The following is a 23,546-nucleotide window of genomic DNA, read 5'->3' on the forward strand; positions in this document are numbered from 1 at the left end:
GTGGGGGCAACACTGGCGGTCACAGTGTTGTTGCACATCTTGCGTGTCATTCCAAAAATGAATTTTGGATAGATAATTTGTGACACTAACACCCCCATTTCTCAAACAGTGGGTCAGATTACCTTCAACCTGCCCCTGTATGTTAGCTTTCAAAGAAATATTCAACCCCAAGAACCATTCCCAATTGATTAAATGGTAGCCGCAACTTTCTGTTCAGGTTGCGTCCAGCCAATCAGAACATTTGTTGGTATGTGAATTCGCAAAACTGTTGCAAAATATCTGGGGCCACAGAGATATCACTATAATCTTCAACTTAAATTTCTCAGAAACCATTGAACAAATTTGCACCAAATAACAAAATAACAACATCTACCTTTCTTACAAACATGTTGTAATTCAATCCAGTGGTTCAGGCTGTAGGTCTGACAACACGTTCCTATGGGAATTAACATTACGAATGCACTCTTATATTTTTGACCCTATTTCTTAGTCCACACTGCACGGTTCACCTCTAAACTTTCCATGACACACAGAACCTACCTTGACAATTTGTTGTGAACATTTCATGAAGATTGGTCAAACAACACTAAAGTTATTGCCAAGTCAAATCAATTCAATTAAATGTACATTTCCCACTGCATTATGAGCAACAGTAGAGAAAGCGTTGGATAGAGGAGGGGTAAAATATATTATTCCTACAAGAGTCGAGAGAGAGTAGTTCAGTTTAAACAAATACAATATTTTAACAACTACAATAAAGAACAACAAACATATATATATATATAAAATCACTGAAAAAAACATAAGTTTCAGGAAAGTTATAGTTAGAAATTAGCATTTAAAAATCCTTTGAAATTCACAAAAAAAACATAGGTTTTAGGGACGTTATAGTTAGGGATCAGCATTTAAAAAACCTTTGAAATTCATTGAAAAAAACCACAGGTTAGTTAGACATTTCACTCATACAAAACCAGAGAAATTCGGCCATTATAGTGAGTTGAGCTAACTATAATCACGCCCCCGCACTGCACTGCTGATGACATCACATATTACATCACTCATGACATGGTCAGTGACATCACTGATGACTATATATATATATATATATATATTCACTGAAAAAACCATAGGTTTCACACATGTTATAGTTAGCGGAAATTTTACTGATAAAAAACCAATGAAATTCCCCCGTTATAGTTAGTGCAGGCAACTATAACTCACGCGACCGCAATCCTCTGCTGATGCTAATACTGTATTTAGACACTTATTTGCCCATGTCTTCTTCCATACGTTTTTAGCTATACATATATTACAAATATTTTTTTTTCATAAAGACACATATGTCATCATCAGAAGATTGCGGTCGCGTGATTTATAGTTGCCTGCACTAACTATAACGGGGGAATTTCATTGGTTTTTTATCAGTAAAAATTTCCGCTAACTATAACATGTGCGAAACCTATGGTTTTTTCAGTGAATTTGCAAGGTTTTTTAAATGCTAATTCCTAACTATAACGTGTGTGAAACCTATGGTTTTTTCAGTGAATTTGTACGGTTTTTTAACTGCTAAGTTACTTTACGCCATTCGTGGCGTGCGCGCCCACTTTACGCAGTTAGTGCCGTGCACGCACGGTGCCCACGTTACGCTAGATGGGCCATGTACGCACGATGCGCTTCGCGCACCGTGCGCACATGGAGGACATATGATGCACTTCGTTTTGAAAGGTAATATTTTAATTTTTCGCACATCTTGTAAGCCATGCACAAATGGTGCCCTTTGGGCACCATTTACACACGGGGTGGGGAGAGTGTGGATAATTTTTTTTTAAAATATTTTTTTTTTTAATATTTTAGTTTTTCAAATAATGTACTATGCCATGCGCAATTGTTGACCTTCGGGCACCAATTGCACACGGGGTGGGGAGAGTGTGGATAATTTTATTTTTTTTTAATTTTTTTACCGTACGCGTACGGTAAGCGTAATCGGCGAAATTAGCGAAAAAATAAAAATTCCGTTTTTGGCCTTGGGGGATCTTTGGGGACTCCCTCAACATGGCTGTGTGTGTGGGAGCTGTCTAAACAGCCCCTTTACATGTTTTTGTGCTTTGTATTTTAATCATCGCTCTCAGTGCGAGAGAGAAAATGGCGGCCGCCGCTTCCTGGTTTCGGCCGATTCGAATGTTTACTAAGATCTAAGAGCCAATCAGAATCGCGCTCGCGCACGCCACCGTACGCGTACGGTAAGCGTACCGTAAGCGCACCGTAAGCTGGCTCAGATATATATATTGATTTAAAGGCTATTTTCTCAGAATCTACTGAACAGATTTACACCAAACCTACAAAAGGCACTTCCTTGACCTGAGGACTACCTCTCTGCCAAATTTCTAGTAATTCTGTTCAGCCTTTCGGGCTGTAGCCCTGTCTAAAGGTACTATGGAAAAATGCATGGGAAAAACACGTTTTGGGACCCCCCTTTTATCTCAGCCCCCACGTGACGAATCCCCCGAGACTTTCAGGGTAGGAGCGGAGCGTAGCGCCCCACCTATTTTGAAAAATTCGCGAGGATTCGTCGACCGGCGCCAAAGTTATTCAAAATAGAATGTTGCGGATTTCCTATGGAAACGTGGTCCTAACTATAACTACCTACTGCCAACCGCCAGTAGGTAATCTATATATATATATATATATATATATATATATATATATATATATATATATAAAAGACAAGGTCTATTGAAGAATGGATGGGTGTATGAGTTTCTAAATGGATGATTTAGTGGGCACGTAACTGACTGTATAAGTGAGTGATTTTATGTGTCTTACTGGATGCATGGGTGAATGAATAATTTGTGTGATTGTCTCTATCAGTCTGTCAGTTGGTGTCTATGTATCTGTGTGGGTAGGAGGGGTGTGTGTGACTCCCTGCATGTATGTGTGAGTGGGTGATTCACTGGGTGTATGGTTCATGAGTGTTTGTGTTAGGGGCTGTATGGGTGAGTGAGTGTACGTATAGCTGTGTTGGTGAATGAATGGATGTCTCACTGGTGAGTAACTACATATGTGAAAGGCAGTATATGTGAGTTTTTGAGTATATAAGTGACTATATGGGGAAGTGAGTGATTGTAATAGTGGCTGCATGGATGAGTGTGTGCTTGTGTCAGTGATTGAATAAGAGAGTAAGTATGTGGTAATATCTGTATAAAAAGTGAAATGGTGTGTGTGGGTGAGTAAATGGGAGTGTGATTGATTCTTTGTATGACTGACTAGTTGTTTGAGTAGCTCTATGGGTGAGTGGCAGTGTGTGAGTGTCTGTATGGGTGTATGAGTGCATATGATAGAGGCTGTATTGATGAGTGACTACATGTAGGAGTGACTGTATGGATGATTGGGTGGATGTGTGTGTAGACCTAGGAATCAGTGAGTGGGTATGTACTAGCTGGTATTAGTGTGTCTATGGTTTCAAGAATGGCAGTCTGTATTTTAGAGTGGGTATATCAAAATGTATATTAGGTTGTGAGGAGATACATCAGATTATAACGTTGATGATGTCATCATTGATATCATCAGTGATGTCATTTGAGATGTCATTAGTAATGTCATCAGTGATATCACTGACCAGGTAACGAGTGATGTAATATGTTATGTCATCAGCAGTGCACTGTGGGTGTGCGAGTTATAGTTAGCTCAACTAAATGTCTCTGGTGTTGTACGAGTGAAAGGTACAACTAACTCTAACTTTCCTGAAACCTATGATTTTTTCAGTGAATATCTAAGGTTTTTTGAATGCTTATTTCTAACTATAACGTCCCTCAAACATATGTTTTTTTCAGTGAATTTCAAAGGTTTTTTTAAAATGCGAATTCCCAACTGTAATTTCCCTGAAACGTATGGTGTTTCCACTGAATTTCAAAGGTGTTTTTCAATAAAAATTTCTATCTATAATGTCTTTGAAACCTATGTGTTTTTTAAGTGAATTTCAAAGGTTTTTTAAATGCTAATTTTTAACTATAACATCCCTGAAATCTATGTTTTTTTTCAGTGAATTTTAATGGTTTTTTAAATGCTAAATTAAAATAACATAATGTAATGTTTTCTCTTTTCTAAAATATGAATTTATATATTTTTTTAAAGTTAATTCGCGAATCGATCGTGTACCAGCCTCGGTGGGTGCACGAATCTAAGAATTTTGCTGCCATATTGGTTAAGTCGTGTACGATGCACGTCTGGTATGCAAAGGTTGCGCGTTCTCAGCCCTGTGTAACATCACATATGTATTTCCGGGGATTGCATCAGGTGCGCGAATCCACCACATATTTTTAAGTTTTAAAAGTATATGCATATAACTTTTATATGTATATTATACTAAGAGATTATTTAACATAATTGTAAATATCATATATTTGTAACTGGAATAAAGATATATTATTGTTTTTTTTTTACTTTATTTTCCATTTCCATAAACAAATATCTCACAATTTACATTTGTTATATGTTGCCACATCACAATGCAATACACCGTATGGTTCCATGTGAAGAACGAGATTTATTATTGTTAAATATATATTTCAGGAATCACGTTGTTGCAAGCCGTGTACGTGAATCCCATGTCACTTCAAAAGAAAGCATTTTATTAGTTAAGAAGCTTTTGATTCCAGAACTTGAAGGACCCCACGCATTTTTTTCATTCTTTCAAGTGCATCTCAGATGACACACCTGTTGTCTATTGCTTCTCTTCTTTGTCTCTTTTGGTGTTTTTTTGTTCCATCACCAAATGGCAGCTGGAAATCCACCACAGCAGCTTCCACCTGAAGAGGAAGAAAGACTTGGAGGACCCCATCAAAATGTATGAGAGTCGCATGTGGGCATATTTCTCCATACCACCTGAGGAGAAAAATGTAAATGCCCATAAGGTGACATGCACCATTTGTGAAAAGGTCCTCTCACAAGGGTCAGAAAAACAATATCCTTGCGGGACATCATCTATGCTGAAGCATTTACAGACAATGCACCCTCAGCGTCTTGCAAGAAGATACAGTTGTTTTGTTGTAAACTGTTAAAAACTATTATTGCATATAATATTATACTTTTAACAACACAACATTATTTTATAATTAAATAACATATTCAGTTTCCCTTTTATCTGTTCTAAGATTCTACTGAATTTCACCATACACAGTAATTTCAATGTATATCATCATATAACAGCAGGGGAAAAATACAAACAATGAGATTTAAAAAAACAAATCTGCATTGAAAATATTTAAAACAAGTTCAACTATCTGTTTACTTACCTACAGTTTCTAAAAACATTCTTCATCTACATTAATTCATTTTTTCTCTGAAGTACATTTTCTAAAATACACACTCTCATTTACATTGCGTATATTATAAAGATCAAATATATAAACTACTTCTTTCAAACTCAATTTTGCAAATGCAATAAAAATTAGCACAAAAAATAATCCAAACAGTATTTGTTCACAACTTCCCAATAGGCCGAATAATTTTTCAAAATCCATTTGCATTGAAAATATCCAAAATAACCTCATTAAATTAATGTGCACATCTTCCCAATAAGTCGAATTAAGTTTTCAATCTTCGGTTTCAAAAATATCACATATGAATTTGGGAATTCATAAGGCAACCTATATTTGATTCCAAATAGGCATCATTGGAAAGTGTCCATCCTTTATTGCACTTTAAATATACAGTATGGTGTCCAGATGTTGTAGTAGGTCCATTATGGACAATAATCGCCACTGCTTTAAAAGTTCTTCCAGAAATTGCCACTTTACTTGCAACAACATTTTTTATTTTGGTTTCAACTTTTCTTCCATCTGCTCTACAATGTTGTAGCATTAAAAGGACATATTGTCCAAATCTTTCTATAAATAAGATTGACAACATATCTGACATACAATGAGAACATTTCATATCTTGATTAGCTGTTTTTAGTAACTAGATAAAAGACACTGATTTGCAATCTGTTATTGTCAAATATATGAATTGTTCAGTGTCTATTTCAATAGTAGAAGAGAATAAACACTCTTCACATTTGCAATCTCATCTGTAACTTGGTCCAAACATATTTTGGCATCTTGTTGTACATTCAATGTAAATTTCAATGATCCAGTACATATATTCAAAAGATGCCGAATGCCAGAAGCAGTATGAATTTTAGTTGTATCAGTTATCAACTTTTCAAAAATATAATGTAGTAAAGAACTCGATTTTCCATAATTTCATGATGAAGATCCTCTAGATAATACACAACATTAACAATTACATTAGCATAGCAGTTGATACCTGAACTATTTTCTAACTGGTATTCTACAATATCATCAACTGTGTCCATTTTAATTTCCTTTTCAGTTTCATAATTCTCTTGAATTCTTTTCTTTTTTTGAATCTCAGTGAAATATTTGTCATATTTCCATTCAAGATACACCACACGTTTCTCATATATGGGATATTCACCTAAGTTAGGAGCATAAAGTCTTCTTAACCGATTGTATTCTCTTACGCAATTTACATCAGCACTAATCGTTTTATCCTCAAAATCAATCAAATACAAACCAGATAATGTCCTTACTCAAGACAATGCAACATATGCCATGCCTTCTTTAAACACTGCACTTCCAATATTTACCAAAGCAGTGTCTACACTTAGACCTTGAGATTTACAAATGGTTACAGCATGTGCTAAAGAAAGCGAAAACTGTTTTCTACAAACATACAACTCTTTTACAAGCAAAAACGAACAGTACAATCTGTTTCACCTCTTCAATCTGATCAAATTTAATCCATCTCTTTTCTAAAAAATGTACAAAATCAACAACTTTCCCATTGCTACATTAATACATTTACTAAACCTTCTTCTACATTCAAAATACACCATAAAATGACCCGACAGTTCATACAGACATATAAAGTCTTTTCTAAACCTTCAGTCTTAGACACCGACATTTCCAAAGAATCCAACTTTGACGGTAATTTTTCTGAGAGGAGAATAGGTACTTCTTTGTGCTCCATTTTATGGATAGCTTCCATTTTCAGTATTGGTTGTTTTTCCAATTTCAAAAGTTCTTGATTGAATGTAGAATACTCTTGCAGTGTAGGCATTAGGCAAACTATAGACTTGAAAGCAACATATGACATTACTTCTATGAATGCACTACTACTAATATTAACAAGACATGTATCTACACTTAAATCTTGGAATTTGTGAATAGTTACTGCACTGGGAACTGTGTTTGCTGGACCTACAGAAGTCTTTCACAAGTAGGAAATGTACAATGCATCTACCAATATGCTTAACTTAACCCTATTAGTGCCCACTGAGAATCCTTCAGGGCCAAGCCATTTAATTTACTTGTTTAACTGATTGTTTTAACATACTGGATTTTGTGCAATTATGATTATGATTTTGGGAAACTTTATATTTTAGTTTTCAGTACTTCTTGTACTATCAATTTATATATAAAACATAAACATACACTTATAAAACACCCTGAAGTCACATGACACAATTACAGATGGCTGACAGGTGACTGTGAAAATCATACATGGAAATGACCACTTTGGTAGGGTAATAAAAAAATAGTAGTTTCCAAAAGCCAATACACAGAAATATTTATTATTCTATTTGCTCACCAGGTAAAAAGGCAGGTTTTGATTTCATGTTTTTCCTGTTTTTATGGCTGTCTGTATTATTATGACATTGATATAAGGCACATGAAGTTTTCAAGTTTTTCTAATATTGCTCAGATTATAAAGTTATATTCTAAAATTTAGTACAGCTTCACCACAATAACTCTGTCTATTTAGGTCACCGCAAATAGCACATGACCGGGAATGCAAGGAATATCATTGGATTATATACATTTCAGCAAAATCAAAAGGAAGTACACACCCACTCCTCCTCCTCGAATCATCTTTCATAGAACTTCATTCTGAGCAGGTGGATAGGTCTTGGTATGCCTAGTTTTGGGCCTTTTTTTCATCAAATCAGCAACAAAGTAAGGACATGGGGGTCAGCAGGAACAAAAGCTTGACCGAGATGTGCAGGAGGTGAAGATTGAAGATTTGGAAGAAGAGGGACCTCCACAAAATACAGAATCAAAAACTGCTGCCAAACTTGTGCAATGCTCTAGAGGGACGGACAAGAAATATTCATATGGGACAACGTCTATGTTATGCCATATAAAATCCGATCATAAAAGACGCCCCTAACTGGTGGTCAAGCAGAGGGAAGCTGTAGGATCATCTACTTCAGTGGCAGCAGCAACAATTCCTGGCCAGAAAGTCCCTTCTGAGGTGCAGACTACTGCAACAGATATGGATCTAGAGTTTTCAAGAATGGCCACCCACTGCATGGACTGTAGTGTTGTTATAAGAGCTGGGTTGTTGCATGTGTGCCTGGGTAGTGCCTGAGTGAATGGAGGAATGCATGGGTGGTGTCTCAGTGAATGAATGAGTACACCAGTAGTGTCAAAGTGAATGGATCAGTTCATGGATAATGGCTGGGTAAATGAATGAATGAATGAATGAATGGATAATGGTTGGGTGAATGAATGAGTGCATGGGTAATGCCTGGGTGATTGGATGAGTGCATATGTAGTGCCTAGGTGAATAGATGAGTACATGCATGGTGCCTGGGTAAATGGATGAGTAGAAGGGTAGTGCCTTGGTAATTGGATGTGTGAATGGGTAGTTCCTGTGTAAATGGATGAGTGCAGGGGTAGTGCCTGAGTAAATAGATGAGTGCATAGGTGGTGCATCAGTGAATGGATGAGGGCAAGTAAAGTGCCTGGATGATTGGATATATGAATGGGTAGTGCCTGGGTGATTAGATGAGTGGATGGGTAGTGCCTGAGAGATATAATATGTGCACGGTGACTGTCTGGGTGAATGGATGTGTGCATGGTAGTGCATGTGTGATTGGATAAGTGCAAGAATAGTGCCCGGGTCATTGGATGAGTGTATGGACAGTACCTGAGTGATTGGATGAATGCATGCTTAGTGCCTGAGTGAAGGAATGAGTGCAAGGGTAGTGCATGGTTGATTGAATGTTTGCATTTGCAGTGCCTGGATGAATGTATGGCTGCATGGGTAGTGTCTGAGTAAATAGATGTTTTAGGGACACCTGCTAGTAAAGACTAGGCCTGGGCAAAGCACTACGCTACGCTCGCGTAGTTTGCGAAGTTTGCGCTACTTCGCACTACGCGAACTGCTCGTAGCACAGTGCGAACACGCGTAGCGTAGTGTTGCGTAGTGCTGCGGTCATTTTTTGCTTGCTCGCGGTCCTCAACGTCAAGTTGGCGACCGCGAACAAGCAAAATGACATCCCGGCGAGACTTTTTCCTTGTTCGCGATCGCGAGCATGGAAAATAAACCTCCTGGCGAGATTCCCAACGCGAGGAGGTCAGGTTTCTCATTGCGAGGGGTCCCGTATGCTCGCGACCGCTCGCGATGAGAAACTACCAGTTCGCGTTGAGAAAGCTGCCGCTCGAGTAAAAATCTACTTGAGCAGCAGAAAACTACAGCTCGCACTGTGCAAGATGCCATTTTCAATGATTGCACAGTGCCGGTTGCTTGTCCGCACTGTGCAATCATTGAAAATAACATCTTGCACAGTGCGAACATGTTACTACGCAGTTCGCGTAGTGCTACGCGTAGCTCGCGTAGTGCGAACTTCACTTTGCGTAGCTTCGCGAAGTGCTACTTCGCGAACTACGCCCACCCTTAGTAAAGACATGAAAATACATATGAAATGGCCAACATGCTGTTTCATATGGTGTTGTTTTTCATGGAATTCTCTCAATCTTGTTATTGAAGATGTGTTCAACATCTCAAAATGGATCTTCTGACATTCATGCACAGTAATGATGCATATTTTGTGAATAGGTGCAATATGATTTCATGCATAATCTCTTGAAGGTCACAGACCTTTGACCTTTGACCCAAATGATTGCTTCTGGAAGTCTGCTAAGGATGTAACTTTGTAACAGTGAACTTGTTTAGCTAAGTGGGGTATTGTAAGAAGTTGGCATGGCATGTGCTGTCCTCTAGGTATAGGGGACACCTTGCACCAGTCCAATTCAACTCTTAAGGTGATAGGTTAAAAGACAACCTTTAAAGAAGCTATCCTAGTGGTAGCTGTGGAGAGCAGCCTTCAGGCTAAGTCTTGAAGGAGTGTTAAGCTTATTGTTTTTCCATAGATAACCTCTTGAATGACCAAATGAAAGAGTAGTCCACACAGGTATATATATAAAATATATGTATTTATTCTAAGAATAGTCTTTATGAGGCTGGAGGTAAAGATACAATTCAAACAAGTATTGATAGTTACAATAAATAGCACTGGAATCATATGGCCCCATGGGGGTGACCAAGCCATATATAAAAAAATTGGTATAAGAATCACAACAATTCTACAGACAATGCCTAGGGCATTTAGGGTCGCTGGCCCCTTAAGAAACCACCCAAGGTAGTGAGGAAGGGGACCCACGGGAGATGCGTGCAGTGGCAGAATCTACTGTCGGGATCTCTATTAAAGCCTATGGAGAATGTCACGGTTGAATTTTACAAGATTAAAAACACTTCTAGCAGGAGTTCAAGTTCAAGACTTCAGAGTTAAGCTTTTGAAGGGCCCACACCCATGAGAGTACCGAGGTACCACTGCTACCTGCCCCAGGGAAGCCGGGTGCATAGGTCGTTTTCGATGTCGGGTCGTGGGCTGATTTTCAATGGCAAAACGTGAAGAACTGCTGCTAGCAAGAAGCGTTGTTGATGTCGTGAAGATTGAAGATGTAGATCTTGAAGAGAGGGACCTGAAAGCAGAGGGGACAGAGTCTGGGTCACGGCACAGTGACCAGGGAGCTCAGGAGAAAGAACCCTTCAATGTCGGGTGCTTCCAGGTGGAAGAGGTGTAGGTTGGATCAGCTGCCACGGGCTTGGGAGGCTTCAAGGACGACCAGCTTCTGGAGGGAAACTGTTCCACACATGATGAGGGTCACTGCGGTGTTAGTGTCCAGATTGGATCAACTAAGCCTTGGCAACCGTAACCCATGCAAGATTCATAAAACAGCTACTGGTTCAGACCCACGAGGTCTGTGCGAGGTCTCCAGCAAGGAGAATGTAGAGCAGGCCTGGAGCAACCAGGGAAACTCTTGAAAGTAAAGATTGACCTCTGCTAGGGCCCACCAGTCGAGAGACAAGGGACCGCGGGAGGCAACAATTTGGAGTGTGTAAAGATGCACTCACGGGTCGCCGGAGGGGGCTAGGGCGTCGATCTTTGCCGCAGATGATGCTGAGAGATTGGCTCAAAAATGGGCCAAAGCACAACTTCCCCACTTGTTGGGTTTGTGTGCTGTGCAAGAGGTGGCTGGTGTCCTGGGGTATTGGGGATCTCGGTACCCACGGGGTCCACGGTGCTGAGCTTTGCTGTGCACACTCACTGGCCTCTGAGATGCTTAGAAACCCACCTCAAGGTAGATAGGAGTCGTCGATGTCCGTAGGAGCAGCAAAGTTCCAACTGGGTCACTTGCAGTGTTTCAGGTGCCTGCCAAGCAGGGGGGTAACTCCTTTACCCCAAAGGAGATTTCTTCATTCAGCTGTGCGGCAGCAAGTCGAAGTTCAAGTCTGTGAAGTCCAAGAATAATCTGAGGCTCTGGGGACCCTGCACCCATCTTTATCCAGAGGTATAGGGGGGTGGCTAAATTAGAGCCCACCAATGAGAGTTCAGGCGGGAAAGGGTGGCTACACCCTCTCCCGTTTGTGTGTTTCCCACCAGGGCAGGGGACAGGATGCCCCTAAACCGGTTCCAGGCGGTGTATGCAGAATGTAGGCACTGGAGAAGCCTACGTGCAACTCTGAAAGGTATCCTATGGTGCACCCACCTAGTTCCAATCCACATAGTCTTTCTGGGGAGGTGGGAGCACCTCCCTGCAACAAGATCCCTATTGTCCAGCTGCCGTGGCTAGAGTTCTGCCCAGCAACAGGGAGCCAGAGTCGTGTGGGTGGCGGGTAGCATCCATTTTGTACTACGTGTGCACTTTTAAATTGGTGTCTAAATTCTGCTACTTTTCCCACATCGCCCCTCTAGCGGGGGGAATCATGCCCTCATGCCCATGGCTGGACTGGGGGTATGATTCCTACATGTTTGACACCAAGCACGATATGGTTCTGTGCAGCCACTCTCAAGTTATCATGCTATCGCGATTACTTATAATGCGGTTAAGAGTATATGGTATGGCTGCACTACAGACAACCCAGTAATAGTTTTACGAAGGTTGCAGAGGGGCCCTACTCAGGTAGGGGTTCCCCCTCACACATATCTCAGCACCCAGCCTTGTAGGATTAGCAAGGCCTGCTTTAGGGGTGACCTATGAGGATATATGTGTTGTATTAGGTGGGATACAGGATACCTATATCCCTGTAAGCGGTGCAAGCACCACCTTACCCAGACTACAGTAGTGGTCTGGTGGTGTCAGTTTGTATGTCTGTCCCAGGGGTGGCACAATAAGTGCTGCAGCCTCTCGTAGGCCTCTGAGGGACCCATGCCCTGGGTACCTAGGGTACCATCTACAAGGGGCTGATAGGGTGTCCTCAGTATCCAATTGGTATGTACCTAGGGTACTCACATCGGTTTAGAGAGGAAGCAGATAGGCTGGGGTCATGGATGGCAGGGCCACAGCCTGGCTAGAGTCATAAAACAGTCAAAACATCAGCAAAAATTTTGGGGCAACTATGCAGTCGATGCCACTCTCCTACAGGTATCATTGGAAACGTAATTGTCTGATCTCACAGGTCAACTAGTCAAATATTTTAAGAAGTTAAAAAACTGTGACCTTTGACCCCTAAATACACATTTTTGGACATTTGTTAGTTTTTTTTCTGTTACCCTTGGATCAATTTCAGCAAGTGTGGTCTTATCGGACTTGTCAAGAAAAGTAAAAAAAAACATATTTGCTTAACTTGTTGGAGAAGTCCAAAATCGTTGACCTTTGACCTCTAATTACACATATTGTAAGTGTTTAAAGATGCTTTTTCCATTATTGGTAGCTAATTATTGCAGTGTTTGAATCATCATGTTAGCTTTTTATATTTTCCTTGGATAAATTGGTATGGGGCCATGTGGTTTGACCTTTGACCTCCATTACTGTTAGAACATTTGTTACAAGTAAGGTATTATAGGAATTGTCTTGATGTGTACATACATCCAATTAGTTACTGTGTTGGAGTAGGTTATGTTGTTCGACCTTTGACCTCTAATTATACTTGTTTATGTGTATCAAGGTTGTTGTTGCACTGCCCTTGGATTATTTGTTGCTAGTGTTGCATAATTGTAATTGTCTTGAAAGATACTTGCATTTTCATTGGTTAATCATGTCTGTTGACCTTTAATTTCACTTTGTAGTCTTTCAAGGTTATTAATCCATTATGGTTGGCCCTTTCCTGTCCCTAAACCCCCTATACCTTTACCTACCTCTGCTGTTCTTGGTATCCCTACTGCAACCTCCAGAGCGATGCCTGCAGCTGGTTTGTCAAGAGAAGAAACTCAATTGAGAAGCATTAGGCACCCAACTCTAAAGTGGTACTCTGCACCCGGCCCTCCGTTCTGTTGGAGGTGTATGTTTGGTGCTGCTTTGTGCCCCCACTGAGCTTGTGCTAATCCACAGAGCGTGGCTCCTGCAACCAATCTACTTACCTGTAAGCAGTGTATCCCCAGACACCCCAAGTCTCCTTTGAAATGCATTGGGCCAAACTTCTACTTTGACCTCTGCACCTAGCTGCCCCTGTGCAGCTGGTGCTGCAGTTTTGGTACCTACTTCACCCTTTTCCCTTGATGACCTTTGGTCCCAAAGACTGGAACCATAATTGTGGTACTTATCTGTTTAACCTCAATATTGTTTTCCCTACAAGATAACACCGTACTATTCTGTTGAAAGTGAAAAGCAATCTTATTTAAAAAAAATCTGATTGTGAAGAACTAGGTCTTAAAATAAAATACAAAGTATATTCTTCTAAATTAGTGTGGAGCTCCTTTTTGAGGCATGTGTCTGCTATGGATCAGGTTTGAGCAATAAATGTCCAACACTCCTCTGTGTGAGGCCTAGAGCTCCTCGCCCACACTACCACCAATAGAGCACTTTGGGTATTACATTGAACCCTGTGCATATTTGGGGAACCCCGGGACTCTATGCACGGTATTACCACCTAGTGGCAATATCGTATACAGAGCCAACTTCCTACACTTTTTCACATAATTCACTTTAAAAACTCCTCTCTGTTTGTAGTCAGAGAAAGAAAAGTAAACACCAATCCTACACCATTTATCAGCAGCCATAGCAAGATATTTGACCTCTGTCTGTGATGCAGCCTCAAATGTGAGGTTTTTAACCCATCAACCTTTTGATTGCACCATTCACCTATGCCTTCTATCAAACACCAGATGTGCACAGACACCCATAGACCACACTGCTTTAGACATACGTACACGTTGATTATTGTTGACAAATGGATTGTTTGATTTAACCCTACAGAGAACCCTTTCTTTGTGATAATGTTAAATGCCCAAGTTTTAGATGAGTTATTCACCCCCCTGTTTGGTTAATGTCTCGTAATGTGGCAATCTGATAGGCAACTCCCTGCAGGGGTCAAAAGACAAACCCACCAGGCAACAATTCACATAAAAACCTGACAGAGACAGATTCAACATTACCCTGGGCATGTTTGGTACAGTAGTTTGATTCATGTACATAGGAGTTTACAGGTGACTCTATCACGTGAGACAGATTCAACATTACCCTGGGCATGTTTGGTACAGTAGTTTGATTCATGTACATAGGAGTTCACAGGTGACTATCACATGAGACAGATTCAACATTACCCTGGGCATGTTTGGTACAGTAGTTTGATTCATGTACATAGGAGTTCACAGGTGACTCTATCACATGAGACAGATTCAACATTACCCTGGGCATGTTTGGTACAGTAGTTTGATTCATGTACATAGGAGTTCACAGGTGACTCTATCACATGAGACAGATTCAACATTACCCTGGGCATGTTTGGTACAGTAGTTTGATTCATGTACATAGGAGTTCACAGGTGACTCTATCACATGAGACAGATTCAACAGTACCCTGGGCATGTTTGGTACAGTAGTTTGATTCATGTACATAGGAGTTTACAGGTGACTCTATCACATGAGACAGATTCAACATTACCCTGGGCATGTTTGGTACAGTAGTTTGATTCATGTACATAGGAGTTCACAGGTGACTCTATCACATGAGAGCCTTCAGAGGCGGAGACAGGAATAGTCTTGCTCTGTGAAGGAAGGGTGTTCACATCAGTGATGGTCTTCTATGGCAACAAACAAACACGGTGCTACAAAGCCATTTGTGGTGGTTAATGATTAAGAAGGAAAAAGCAGAAAAAGAAATCCTGCACACATGAACACGGAACAAAATGCCCAGCAAGCACGTCTGCCACACCGGCACACTCACCAAACAACCACCGTGCTTTTTATTAGTATTTGAGTGGCGTTACTTTGCTGTTTGTTTGTTGCATTTAGCTTTTTACAGCTAAAAAGCAGCATGAAAGCCACGACCTAAGCAAAGCTGGTCCCCTCTGTGCCAGCTCCTACGTCACCATTCTGTGACTCTTTAAAACTGGTTACAGCGATTCTATTTCAAAGAAGTACAAGGTACATTCTGTAAAATTGCTCCTTTTAAATTGGTGCAGCAGACAGAATTTCGATACAACGATAAAGAAAGTCTGCAGTCTAATAAAACGAGGCAACTCAAAGTTCAGAGGTCACCCACTGTGAGTCACTGCAAAAAACGGGGCGACGACCAGGAAACAATTTAAAAACAAGCATACGCAACCTGTACAATTAACACATTTAGTATCCTATTCCTCCATCTCTCAGCTAAAGAGCCCATCATAATTATATTCCTAGGTTGCCAACACAACATAACCTAAGCGTTTGTTCCCCTGGGTGTGGTCAGGAACCTCTTCGTACCCGGCAGTAAAGCCCTCTTGGGTTGCCTGACCCCGAGGGCATTGTGTACAAGGTTTATCTGCACTGGCTTCATGGAGGCAGCCATGTTGTCAGGCAGCGTTCATTTGCAGCTCTGGTGGCCATCTTTTAGAGGTTAACGGATTCCCTCTCAAGCCTCCATAACGGTGCAGAGAGTTTGAAAAACACAACAGGACCAGTAAATACTTCATTTCATAGAGAATACACTTTATATTTCAAATAAATATTTTGGGAGAATTCATTGTAACAATGTTTTGTACTAAATCACTAATCCTTTTTGAAAATAAATGTAATTTTCATTTTTAATGTGGTCTTGTTAATGGTTCAACAGTGCCATGTCTCTGCGCAGTTGGTCAAGTACCACATCAAAAAACAAAAGGTCACGTTTGACCCTTTCCTTGTGACTATTTAAAATGAGGAGTGATGAGATTGGCTGCAGGGCGCAAAAAAAAGTGTTGTGAAAAGACTAGCTCAGATTTACAATTAAACAGTAGCGCTTGTGGAAACCACAGCACTATTTATAAAAAATAACATAAGAAGAAGCTAGCAAAAGCAGGTGGCCCCCATATTGAAATTGAAAACGCACGCCTGGTGATTTGTCCAGATATGTAATTTGACCCAAGAAATAAAGTAGTCCTCAGAGTAATACCTAAACTCTGACAGTGTAGGGAGATAGTACTCGGCTGGTGCTCCGTAGCTGGAAAGTGGAAACAGAAAGGAGGTAAAAGAGGAAGAATTGATCAGTAGCAAGGAAGGATTTTTGAAGAACAGTGGCAAAGACAAATAAAAAGCGAAAGCAACCAGGGGGTGGAGTTTAACTCCTCAGAGCCTTCACAGAGTATCTACAATAGGTTGCTAAGCGACAGCGGAAGAGCTATTACGCTCGACCTAAAAATGTATATGACTTCCTCATTAAGGAAAATTTGAAAATATATGAAAGGTGCAAGACGAGATTGGGTTCCTACTCCCACATTTTGAGGACTACCAATGTCTCAGTAGGCTTTTGAGCCCATTCCCCTGGATATTCCGAACCCAACTATTCTTAAATATTTATGAAAGTGCGGATCATACAATGAGGTGCCATCCAGACTATTCTTGAAAATGTAGTGGTTGAATAGGTTTCAATGGACCTTCTTAATAAAGAATGGTCGGCCCTTATGGCATCGCATGATAAAACACTTATAGAAACACATTTGAAACTGAGCTAATACAAAGTACAGAGTGGAGGGCGCTGCTCCCTACGAAAGTTGAGTGCTGCCAAAATTGTTCTTTTTAACAGACTTCTAGAGATGGTACACCAAATAAGGGGACCTTGTCCACCTGCTTTGGTAAGGTACTATGTTTAATAACCTTTAGATAGAGGTGTGGAGATGAGGGATAAAGTGGACATAAGAGTCCCCTGACAGTGCAGACAGTTCTATGTCACTTTGACGTATACCCTGAGATTGCACATGAACGGACACTGCAGACTGCAAAAGCATTAGCCACTGCAGTTTCTGCATCCTTAGACTTTGGAGAATGGAATTTTGCCCTACCAATCAAATCTTGATTACAGGAAATGTACAATGGTGTCTCTTATGAACATGGGATGTATACACTGTATGATCTGTTAGATACATTCCAGGTTACCTAATTTAGTATTGTTGGTGATCTATGAGGCCCTATTTTTCTAGATAGACAGTGAAGATGACCTGCAACTGCCCTAGCATAAATGTGTAGTTATTGGTTGTTCAAATTCCTGGTCCACCTAGAGGGAAAAAAGAGAGAGAGAGTGTGCCTACGATCTGACCCTTTACTGAGCATTGTTCGTACAGCCAGGAGAACCCAGAGCAGAGTGAGGTTGCCTTAAACCAACTGTACAAAGTGGTGCTGTGTGTCTCCTGCCACCAAAAGCACCTCAGTGATGGCATTAGCTCAAGGCAAGCTGCCATAAACCTAGAAGCTGTATCTAGACTAAACATCTGTATTTACCAGTTGTTGAAGTTCCTGGTCCACTATGCTCCTCTTGTTGAAAGAGTAAGAACTAGACCCAGATTACTAAAGCGTAAATGAAGATGCTTCCCTGGAGGCACACAGACTTGGTATAGCTTCTAGCTACCGACTTACCTGAATGATGTTTCTTTGGCAACATCCAACAGTCTTGCCAGTGTGATGTGATTGTTCATCTTCTTCACATTCGTCACAGACATCATTAAAGTGTTTTCATGGGTACCGTTTCCACCATGTGAAGAAAAAACATAATTTGAGGATTAAGTACTACTATTTACACATCCTCAAGCTACACCCATCCACTTATTGCACACTCACCCTCTAAACATGCAGAGGTAGATAGTAAGTAGCAATTTCAGATGCAAAGCATCCCATCAGAAACTCACACGCAGAACATGGTTGGTATTAGTGAAACCAAAAAGTGCTAACCCAAGTTCAATCAAATCAATGCAAAAAAGGCAAAGGTCACCCTCACTTACCCCCGCATCATATGCATACCAGCAGACAACCAGACTCCCAATAATCAGGCATCAGCACATGCCAGGCAACCAATAAATTATTCCCATACATTAATAACAGAAAGAAATATAACACATACTCTCTCAAACATCATTAAATATCAGCACACATGATTAATCAGTACTGTATATTTGTTCAATCATCAAATGTGATTGGACACCCATGCACATCTGTTATCAGCATTCATGTGTCCAATCACATACCCCAAAGACAACAGTTCATAGTGTCTGACCCTTACTCAACCCAAAAAAACAACATTCAAACACCCAAGCATGCCAACAGACAATCTTGAAGGTCATCAGACACCCTTGCAGGCCATCAGAGAGCTGTGCACAACATCATGTACCCACAAAAGCACCTATGAAACATGCACCTTTCCACATTCACAAACACATATGCACCATGTGTATTTAGTAACGCTGGGCGTAGTTTGCAAAGTAGCGCTACGCGTAGGAACGCGAAGTGCACTTCGTACTACGTGAGCTATGCCTAGCTTCGCAAACTGCGTAGCTTCGCAAACTGCGTAGTGCACTGTGCAAGATGCTGTTTGCACTGATTTCACAGTGCCGGATGCTTGTCCGCACTGTGCAATCAGTTTTCTGCCACTCGAGTAGATTTCTACTTGAGCGGCAACTTTCTCAACGCGAGCATACGCGACCAATCGCATTGAGAAACTTGACCTCCCCGCGTTGAGAAGCTCGCCGGTAGGTTTATTTTCCACACTCGCGGAAAAAGTCTCACCGGGATGTCATTTTGCTTGCTTTCGGTCGCCAACTTGACGTTGAGGATCGAGAGCAAGCAAAAAATGACCGCTGCACTTCGCTACGCTATGCTTGTTTGCACTGCGCTACGTACAATTTGTGTAGTGCGACATAGCGTAAACTTCGCGAGCGTAGCGTAGTGCTGTGCCCAGGCTTACAGATGAAACACTGCACCAAAACCCAATATATGCAAAGTGAAACAGTGTCAGCTGGGAATTACCTGTAATGACACAAAGCGTTATTGTAGATAGGAGCACTTTTCATAGTGTATATCACCTATGCTTACAATCAAATACCTGTGCTCACAGACACATATTGAGGAGTCAGGCCCAAAACTGAATTTCTAGTGTCCCAAGCAGAAAACTGGCAAACTGCAGGAACTCATGGAGCACAGTTATGATGTACAACAGAACCATTAATTTTATCACTGTTCTTTTCAGATTCACACTCGTCTGCAGGACTGTTCCCAGGATGGATCACAGCTATAGGAAAGACCTGGGATTGATGGATGTCCCAGGAATGATTAGACCTTACATAGAGCTATATATGGACTGAGATGGAGGACTGGCTGTGTGCTGCAGGTTACCATCCAGAGTCAGATGGGGTTGTCTTCTTAATGAGTTAAAGCTTTGTTGCACTCTTTCAACTTGTTTACCTCTACACCCAAACCCACCACTGCCTTTCATTTGCCCTTAACATGCTCATCCTATTGGCAGTATTCAGTACTGGCTCATCAAACCTTCTTGGTGACTGTCATCTTTCAAAATATCTTGGGAACGTCATTTGACTTCATCAGCCTTTATCTTGCCACCTGTTTCTTCTCCAGGGGGCCGATTCACAGAACTAACTTAAGACAAAATCCTAAACTTACTACTTTTGGTATTCACAGAAGTTAGGATTTTGTCTTAAGTTTGTATTAAGACAAACTTAAGACAGACTTAAGACGGTCTTAAAACAGACTTAAGACAGACTTAAGACAGACTTAAGACAAACTTAAGACAGACTTAAGACAGACTTAAGACAGACTTAAGACAAACGTAAGACAAAATCCTAACTTAAGTCTGTCTTAAGTCTGTCTTAAGTCTGTCTTAAGTCTATCTTAAGTCTGTCTTAAGATTGTCTTAAGTTTGTCTTAAGTCTGTCTTAAGTTCTAACTTCTGTGAATACCAAAAGTAGTAAGTTTAAGATTTTGTCTTAAGTTAGTTCTGTGAATCGGGCCCCCTGTTTTGATGCTCGTCACTCTCACAGTCACCCCCACTGCCACTTGGCGCCCCCTATGGATCCATCCTGAGCCCTCTATTCATATCACTTTGCACCACCACTCATGGCAATATGATCACTCCTATGGGATCATATACCATCTTTATGCTGATGACATGTCATTCTTTTTCTCCTTTGCCAGATAAACTCCCTCCTCAAACAAAAACCTCTGGCTGTGACTCTAGCTGTTGCTTCATTTCTTAATGCTCAAGTCATTTGAGAATTAAACCATCTGTGTCATGGCCCCATCAATCTCGGTAACCCACATACATCCCATCAATTTCTTCCTGACATCCTGGGTTCTTCCATCTCCACCAGGAAGCTGGGTTTTCCCTTCAACATCAGTCTCCTGTTATTATTCTTTACCTAACACCACAAGATCTGCAAGATTCCAACTATTCACCACCGACAGATCACGTAAACAAGTTCCTTCTAGTCAGCCAACAACGTTATCTCCGTGTGAGTCAAGGGGATATTAGAATGCTTCAAGCATGTGCTATTTGCTCTTTCTCAATGCACATCACTCCCTCAATACCATAATTAATGTTGTCATACATATTATATAACCTACATCATCGCTGTTGAACCCCCCAATTAGTTGGTTGTCAATGTACGGTATTTACCATGATTTTGGGTCCATCTGCAAACTGATAATGCTCCTTATATTCCATGATCCCAACCTCCATCTATGCTGCAGCAGCCTTTACTTTCTCACAGTTAAGGAAGGCTAAGATACCCCAGACCATTACACCAACTGCATCGGGATGCTCTCCCCACCTCCCTCTGAGAACTTAAGCATGATCTATCAGCATACATGCTTTGAGCAGAGATCAGAGACTAACAATAGCCAGGAAACAAACTGCATGCTCCTACCACACTAAATTGATGATTGTAAATGTGTCTATATCAAAATGATCAGACAAATGTATATGCTCTGTAGCTGAATCTGTTTTTAGTATGGTATGTCTGTATATCATGTTACATCCACCACAAGTCTTTATATTTGCCTAAACCTTTAGACAACTCCTTTGGACAGTATTGTAATAATGTAAGGCAACTCTTCTATAAGGGTTAGTTGCATCGCTTTTCAATAAAGCAGTTCCATAAAGCAGTTCTAGAATACGGGGAGGTCACCACATCCTGGGGTCGTGCAGGCTTCTTACTTCAGTTAAAATGTCTGATGTTCTTTGGCACTGGCAATTTCATATGACAGCCTCTCTGGAGAAAGGAGGGTGTAATAGGATCCTGCTGCCATACCTTAACACTTTATGGATATTGGTGCAACTGTACCGAAGACCTGAAGAGAGCTGCTGATAATATGCCTCTAAGGTTTTGCACACACAGTGGCATAGAGAGGTGCCCATGAAAGGACAGACCTGCTAGGATGGGCATTTCTTCAGGCACCAGCTGGGAACTAAGTTGCTACCAATTTCTCACTGCATTTTGTACCATGCACGCTCCACACCCAGCCAAATGAGTCGTGACTTGGTAATAAAACCTAGTAGAAAATAAAAACCAGCATGGTTTTTCACTCGGCCTCAGGGGATCTCCCAGTTGGAATTTTGATAGTGCGCACCTCAGTCTGTACCTGTTCCACTTCAGACGCATCCTCTCTGACGTTGAGCTCACCTTGACTTTGAAAAATCCCTATGCCATGATTTTTGCATGCCTTCCTACCCACAGACCACAGAGGAATCAAAAGATGTGGTGCTGGGCATCCCTTGGTTATGATGCCTGGCACTGCGCCCACAATAATGACCATACTTTGAATGGCTAATGCTATGGAACAGGTAACCAGTTGGTGCAAGCAAAGGCGATACACTTACACTCAAGTAGGAAAGACAAACAGTACAATAAATACCTGGTAGTAAAGGATGCAGGGTGTGTGTGGGACCCAAACAAAAGCCATGATCTGCCAAGGTCACTGCTGCACTGTCTCTGGGGCTTACATCCCTGTATGGAGGACTTCAGCAGCCAATAGTACATAAAGCTGAAGAGTCTATACATCCCTGCCCCCAACCGGTGCTCGGGGCTCATGCTGCTTGCTGTCTTTGAACGCAAGCTGCCAATTTGCCCAATTGAGGCAAGTAATGAAAATAACTACTCAACTGCAATCAGAGCACTTCAGTCCCACTCTGTCTGTGAAATGTTTAAGATGCTTTTATACGGTTGTTGCTCTCGTGAAATTAGGCTTGTAGTTTTAAAATGGATATGCAATCAGTTTTTACTAAGAATTCAATGAACGAATAACAATGTACAGATTATGGACTGAGCGAGGCAGCCTAGCACACACACGTCTTCAGAAGGGAAGGCATTTATCAGTTGTTTCTAAGCTCATCATGGATCCTGATTTCAAAATAAAGCACACCTTGGCCCTGATTCCAGGACCTCGGCTCTCAAAATGGATTGCTAGAGGCCTGGCTAGGAGACATGTGCTGCACTGTGTCTGGGTCTTCCATCAGCACGGAGCGGATCTTACTAATCAATAGTTGTGGAGCAGTCAATGTATCCTCTGCTGCCAATAGTCAAGTCATGAGCCCAACGCACATAACTGGGCACACACTGGAACTCATATTCATGAACTCTCCTAACCTACAAGTAGATATCTCCCTGCTCCCGTTCCCAGCAAAGGTGATCGAGAAAATCGTCAACATGCAACTGACCCGATACCTCAAAGACAACAACATCCTGGACACGTCCCAGTCCGGATTCCGGAGAATCCACAGCACTGAGACAGCCCTCATCACCGCCACAGACGACATAAGGGCCCAACTGGACAACGGCGAAACATTGACCCTCATCCTCCTGGACCTGTCAGCCGCCTTCGACACGGTCTGCCACCGCACACTAAAATCACTCCTCCAAGAAGCCAGAATCCAAGAGAAGGCCCTGAAATGGACCACATCTTTCCTTTCTGGCAGAACCCAGAGAGTCTGCCTCCCCCCCTTATGCTCCAAAGGCACTGT

The 23,546-nt window shown here is 41.3% G+C and overlaps 1 long non-coding RNA gene across 1 annotated transcript in view; it reads right to left on the reverse strand.

Annotated features, from left to right (window-relative positions):
- Window positions 1-4,453: 4,453 nt before the first annotated feature.
- Window positions 4,454-23,546, reverse strand: part of LOC146829800 (uncharacterized) — a 57,849-nt gene continuing 38,756 nt past the window's right edge. Inside the window, exons 2-3 of the long non-coding RNA XR_014962300.1 lie at window positions 18,158-18,219; window positions 4,454-4,881 (exon numbers count right to left, since the gene is read on the reverse strand). This is a non-coding gene — a long non-coding RNA (uncharacterized LOC146829800). The remainder of the gene's footprint in view (window positions 4,882-18,157; window positions 18,220-23,546) is intronic.

The sequence above is a fragment of the Triturus cristatus genome, chromosome 5_2 (assembly GCF_964204655.1).
Source record: "Triturus cristatus chromosome 5_2, aTriCri1.1, whole genome shotgun sequence".
Taxonomy (NCBI): domain Eukaryota; kingdom Metazoa; phylum Chordata; class Amphibia; order Caudata; family Salamandridae; genus Triturus; species Triturus cristatus.